The 5,928-nt window shown below is 36.6% G+C and overlaps 1 non-coding gene across 1 annotated transcript; it reads left to right on the top strand.

The window, feature by feature from the left end:
- The first annotated feature begins 3,128 nt into the window (after window positions 1-3,128).
- LOC115032362 lies at window positions 3,129-3,230 on the top strand. Its single transcript, XR_003838042.1, has one exon. It is a non-coding gene; the product is annotated as a U6 spliceosomal RNA (small nuclear RNA).
- Window positions 3,231-5,928: the final 2,698 nt, after the last annotated feature.

Genomic DNA, 5,928 nt, shown 5'->3' with positions numbered 1-5,928 from the left:
CTCCTCTCCTCCTCCTCCTCCTCCTCCTCCTCTTTTTTTTTTCACTCCAGAATTTATCTCCCTCCCAGTCCACCCTCTGATTCTGGTTGAATTAGGGGAAATTTAGAGAAGCTGAGGAGGAATTTGACTCTGTAGGAGGATTAGTAGTCTCAATTAACCTGGAGCCCCATCCCCCAAGATCTCTTAGGCACCTCAAAATTTTTAAACCAGAAAAGTTCCTATCAAAAGGAAAGACAGGAACAAAAAAATGAAACAGGGACTGTAGCAAAGGCAATCCAGAGATCGACCCACCTAGGGATCCATCCCATCTTCAAACACCAACTACTCACATTACTGATGCTGCCAAGAAACACTTGCTGACAGGAGCCTGATATGACTGTTCACTGAGAGTTCATACCAGTACCTGACCAATACAGATGCAGATACTTATATCCAGCCATCTGTTTGAACCTAGGGACCTCTATAGAAGAGCTTGGGGAAGGCCTGAGGAACTGAAGGGAATTGCAACCCCATAAGGAGAACAATATCAACTAACTGGACTACCCAGAACACCCAGGGACTAAACCACCAACCAAAGAGTATATATACATGGAGTGAGCCAGGACTCCAAATGCTTATTTAGCAGAGGATGACCTTTTCTGACATCAATGGGAGGGGAGGAAGGCATGATACCCCAACATAGGGGAATGCTAGAGGGGTAAGGCAGAAGTGGTGAGGTGGGAGAGGGTGGAGGAGCACCCTCATAGAGGCAAAGGAGATGGGGAGGGGGATGGGATGGAGGAATTTGTGGAGGAGTAACTGGGTAAGGGGATATCATTTGAAATATAAACGGATAAAATGTTTAGTAATAAAAGAATACAGACATAAACAAAGGCAAGTAAAGAAAATGAGGCAATCCATTAAACCATAGACAAGAAGGTTACAAAAGTAGATAAATCTAAGTATATAGAAAAAAAAAACAAGGAAATGGACACTTTAATTAATATGTCCCATTTTGTTCATATTACTGATTAAAAAAATGACTAAAATGAACCAAAAGTAGGGTAAGATTTATTTCATCTTACAATTCCAGGGCTCAGTCTGTCACTGAAAAAAGAGGAAGCTAAAGCAGGAACCTAGAGACACAAACTGTATTAGGTATCATAGAGGAACTTGCTGAATGGATTGCTTTCCCTGGTTTGCACAGATACCTTTTTACAGAGCCTAGACCAACATGCAAGGGAGTGTGGGGCACTACCCATAGTGGCCTCAACCCTAATACATCATCATTTAAAAGAAAATGACCTGCAGACATACCCATAGACCAATCTGAGGAAGGTGATTCCTCCATTAAAATTAGTTTTTGCTACATTCATTTAAGTTTGTGTCTGGTTTTGTCTACTTATTTTTGTTCAGGTGAATGTTCTATTGGAGATAGTGTGGTATTGAAATCACATACCACAATAATGGAATAATGTTAATCTATGACTCTAAATCCAGTAGTGTTTCTCTTTGTGTATGAAATTCAGTGGCCCAGAGTTTGGTGCATATATATTTAGGATAATAATGTGTTCTTGGTTAACTGTTCCCTTAATTAGAATGAAATATTCTTTTCTATCTCTTTTGATTACTTTTACCTTGAAGTCTATTTTGTCTTATGTTGTGATAGATAACCTGCTTGGTTTATGGTTCTATTTGATTGAGATATTTTGTCCATCTTTTTATTCTAAAGTGGTACCTACCTTTAATGTTAAGATGTGTCTTTTTTAAAAAAATTATTTATTTACATTCCAGTTGTAGCTCCCACCCTCCCGGTGCCCCTTTCCACAATTCTTCATTCCATTCCTCCTCCACTTTGCCTCTGAGAGGGTATGTACCACCCTCATCAGGCCTCCTACATCCCTGGGGTCTCAAGTCTCCAGAGCATTAAGCAATTAAGTGCATCTTCTCCACTGAGGCCAGACCAAGCAGACCTCAGCTCTATATGTGCCAGGGGCCTCTTAAAGACAAGAGATAGATTAGTTTCTTTATTAGAACAGTCAGCCAGTGTCTTTTCAATGGAAAACAGAAACCACTGATATTAAAAAGTATTACTGAAAGGTGTGGATGTTTGTTTTTCATTTGTGTGTGTTCCTATGTGTTCTTATGTGTTCGTGTGTGTGTGTGTGTGTGTGTGTGTGTGTGTGAGTGTGTGAGTGTGTGTGTATTGTTGTTTGTATTCTTTATGATTTAATAATTATATCTTAGCATTTTTCTTATAGTCTTTGGGCTATGGCAATTGTTCTTTCAGCCCAAACATTGCTTCTTGTGTTTCTTTTCTTTTTCTTTTTCTTTTTTTTTTTTTTTAGGTTTGGTTTTACTGTCTCTCTCTCTATCTTTATATATATTTTAGACTGTTTATAGAATGAAAAAAATTTCTTTTTCTTTCAAAGAACTAGTCAGTCTAGGCTGAGTGTCACGATCTTTCAGAACTTTGAATGCATTGCTCCAGGCTCTTCTTGTTCTCAGAGTTTCCACTGAGAAATTTGATAGGCTTTCCTTTGTATATGACATTTTTTCTCTTACAACTTTTAATATATATATTTTTTGTTCTATATCATTAGAACTTTAAGTGTAATATACCATAGGAATTTCCTTGTGTTGCCTATTTGGTAGCCTTAGTGCTTCTTATAGTTGTGTGGGTATCTTTTCTTGTTCTGGAGACATTTTCTTCTATAATTTCATTGAAGATCTGAATTATGCCATTGAATTAGAATCCTTCTCCCTCATCCATGTTCAAATTTTGGTCTTTTCACGGTGTCCTACTTTTCTAGTATGTTTATTTTTTGTGATTTTAAATATATTTTTCTCTCCTCATCTATTTTATTCTTGAGTCTTAATATTCAATTTTTTATAGAAAAGAACAAATATCTGTAATAGAAGATCCATGGATATATTTGTTTAACAAATGCATAGCAAGAGTCATTATAAGACGTTAAAATTGCAAAAAAGCAGCAAAGAATACTGTCTACTCTACAATAAATTACAAAACAAAACAAAACAAAACAAAACCCCACAGGCTAAATGAACACTAACAAAATATTTCCTGATTTGTTGATTGTTCATTTGTTTCATTTACTGACACATCTGCCTTTAAGAAAATTTTGTTCATGTTCACTTCAGCAACACATATACTAAAATTGGAACAGAGAAGATTAGCATGGCCCCTGCAGAAGGATTACATGCAAATTCATGAAGTGTTCCGTATTTTTAAAGATATACCTTCTTCACAGCACCTCATGTTGCCTTATCCAAAATTGACCATCTAATTGTCCACAAAACAGGTCTCAACAGATACAAAAATACTGAAATTATCCTTGCATCCTATCAGATCACCACAGAACAAGGCTGATCTTCAAAAACAACATAAATAATAGAAAGCCAACATTCATGTAGAAGCTGAACAACACTCTACTCAATGATACATTGGTCAAGGAAGAAAAAAAGAAAGACATTAAAGACTTTTTAAGAGTTTAATGAAAAGGAAAACCATAACATACCCAAACTTAAGGAACACAAGGAAAGCAGTCCTAAGAGGAAAACTCATAGCTCTGGGTGCCTCCAAAAAGAAATTAGGGAAATCATACACAAACAGCCTGACAACACACCTAAATGTTCTGGAACAAAAGGAAGCAAATTCACCCAAGAGGAGTAGATGGCAGGAAATAATCAAACTTAGGGCTGAAATCAACCAGGTGGAAACAAAAAGAACTATTCAAAGAATCAACCAAACCAGGAGCTGGTTGTTTGAGAAAATCAACAAGATAGATAAACCCTTAGCCAGAATAACTAGAGGGCACAGGGACAGTATCCTAATTAAAAAAAATCACAAATGAAAAAGGAGACATAACAACAGAACCTGAGGAAATCCAAAACACCATCAGATCCTTATACAAAAGGCTATACTCAACAAAACTAGAAAACCTGGATGAAATGTACAACTTCCTAGACAGATAACAGGTACCAATCTTAAATCCTGATCAGATTAATGATCTAAACAGTTCCATTTCCCCAAAAGAAATAGAAGCAGTCATCAATAGTCTCCCAACCAAAAAAAGCCCAGGACCAGATGTGTTTTGTGCAGAGTTCTGAGTTTAGTGCAGAGTTCTATTCAAAGAGGACCTAATTCCAACTCTTCTCAGACTATTCCACAAAATAGAAACAGAAGGTACTCTACCCAATTCATTCTATGAAGCAACAATTACTCTGATACCTAAACCACACAAAGATCCAACAAAGAAAGAAAACTTCAGACCAATTTCCCTTATGAATATCGATGCAAAAATAAAATCAATAAAATCCTCGCAAACCGAATCCAAGAACACATCAAAACAATCATCCATCATGACCAAGTAGGCTTCATCCCAGGGATGCAGGGATTTTTTTAAAATATGGAAATCCATCAACTTAATCCACTATATAAACAAACTCAAAGACAACAACCACATGATAATCTCGTTAGATGCTGAGAAAGCAGTTGACAAAATCCAACAGGCTTGCATGATAAAAGTCTTGCAAAGATCAGGAAATCAAGACCCATACCTAAACATATTAAAATCAATATACAGCAAAGCAGTATCCAACTTCAAACTACATGGAGAGAAACTTGAAGCAATCACACTAAAATCAGGGACTAGACAAGGCTGCCCACTTTCTCCCTACCTATTCAATATAGTACTTGAAGTTCTAGCCAGAGCAATTCTACAACAAAAGGAGATCACGGGGATTCAAATTGCATGGGAAAAAGTCAAAATATCACTATTTGCAGATGATATGATATTATATATAGGTGACCCCAAAAAATTCCATCAGAGAACTCCTAAACCTGATAGACAGCTTCAGTGCAGTAGCTGGATATAAAATTAACTCAAACAAATCAATGGTCTTTCTCTACACAAAGGATAAACGGACCAAGAAAGAAATTAGGGAAACAACACCCTTTACAATAGTAACAAATAATATAAAATACCTTGGTGTGACTCTAACTAAGGAAGTGAAAGATCTGTATGATAAGAACTTCAAGTCTTTGAAGAAAGAAATCGAAGAAGAACTCAGAAGATGGAAAGATCTCCCATGATCATGGATTGGCAGGATTAATATAGTCAAAATGGCGATCCTACCAAAAGCAATCTACAAATTCAATGCAATCCCCATCAAAATTCCAACTCAATTCTTCACTGAGTTAGAAAGGGCAACTTGCAAATTCATCTGGAATAACAAAAAAACCTAGGATAGCAAAAACTATTCTCAACAATAAAAGAACCTTTGGTGGAATTAGTATGCCTAACCTCAAGTTGTACAACAGAGCAATTGTGATTAAAACTGAATGGTACTGGTACAAAGACAGACAGGTAGAACAATGGAATAGAATTGAAGACCTAGAAATTAACCCACAAGCCTATGGTCACTTGATCTTTGACAAGGGAGCTAACACCATCCAGTGGAAAAAAAGACAACATTTTCAATAAATGGTGCTGGCACAAATGGTAGTTATCATGTAGAAGAATGCAAATTGATCCATTCTTATCTCCTTGTACAAAGCTCAAGTCTAAGGGAATCAAGTAACTCCACCAAAAACTAGAGACACTGAAACTTATAGAGAAGAAATTGGGGAAAAACCTCGAAGATATGGGCACAGGGGAAAAATTCCTGAACAGAGAACAGCAATGGCTTGTGCTGTAAGATCAAGAATCAACAAATGGGACCTCATAAAATTGCAAAGCTTCTGCAAGGCAAAAGACACTCTCAATAAGATAAAAAGGCCACCAACAGATTGGGAAAGGATTTTTACCAATCCTAAGTTTTATAGGGGACTAATATCCAATATATACAAAGAGCTGAAGAAGCTGGACTCCAGAAAATCAAATAACCCCCTTAAAATGGAGTACAGAGCTAAACAAAGAGTTCTCA

The sequence above is a fragment of the Mus caroli genome, chromosome 1, assembly GCF_900094665.2.
Source record: "Mus caroli chromosome 1, CAROLI_EIJ_v1.1, whole genome shotgun sequence".
NCBI classification, from domain to species: Eukaryota; Metazoa; Chordata; class Mammalia; order Rodentia; family Muridae; genus Mus; species Mus caroli.
The sequence above is the reverse complement of the archived record's forward strand: the minus strand, read 5'-3'. Positions and strand labels throughout refer to the sequence as shown.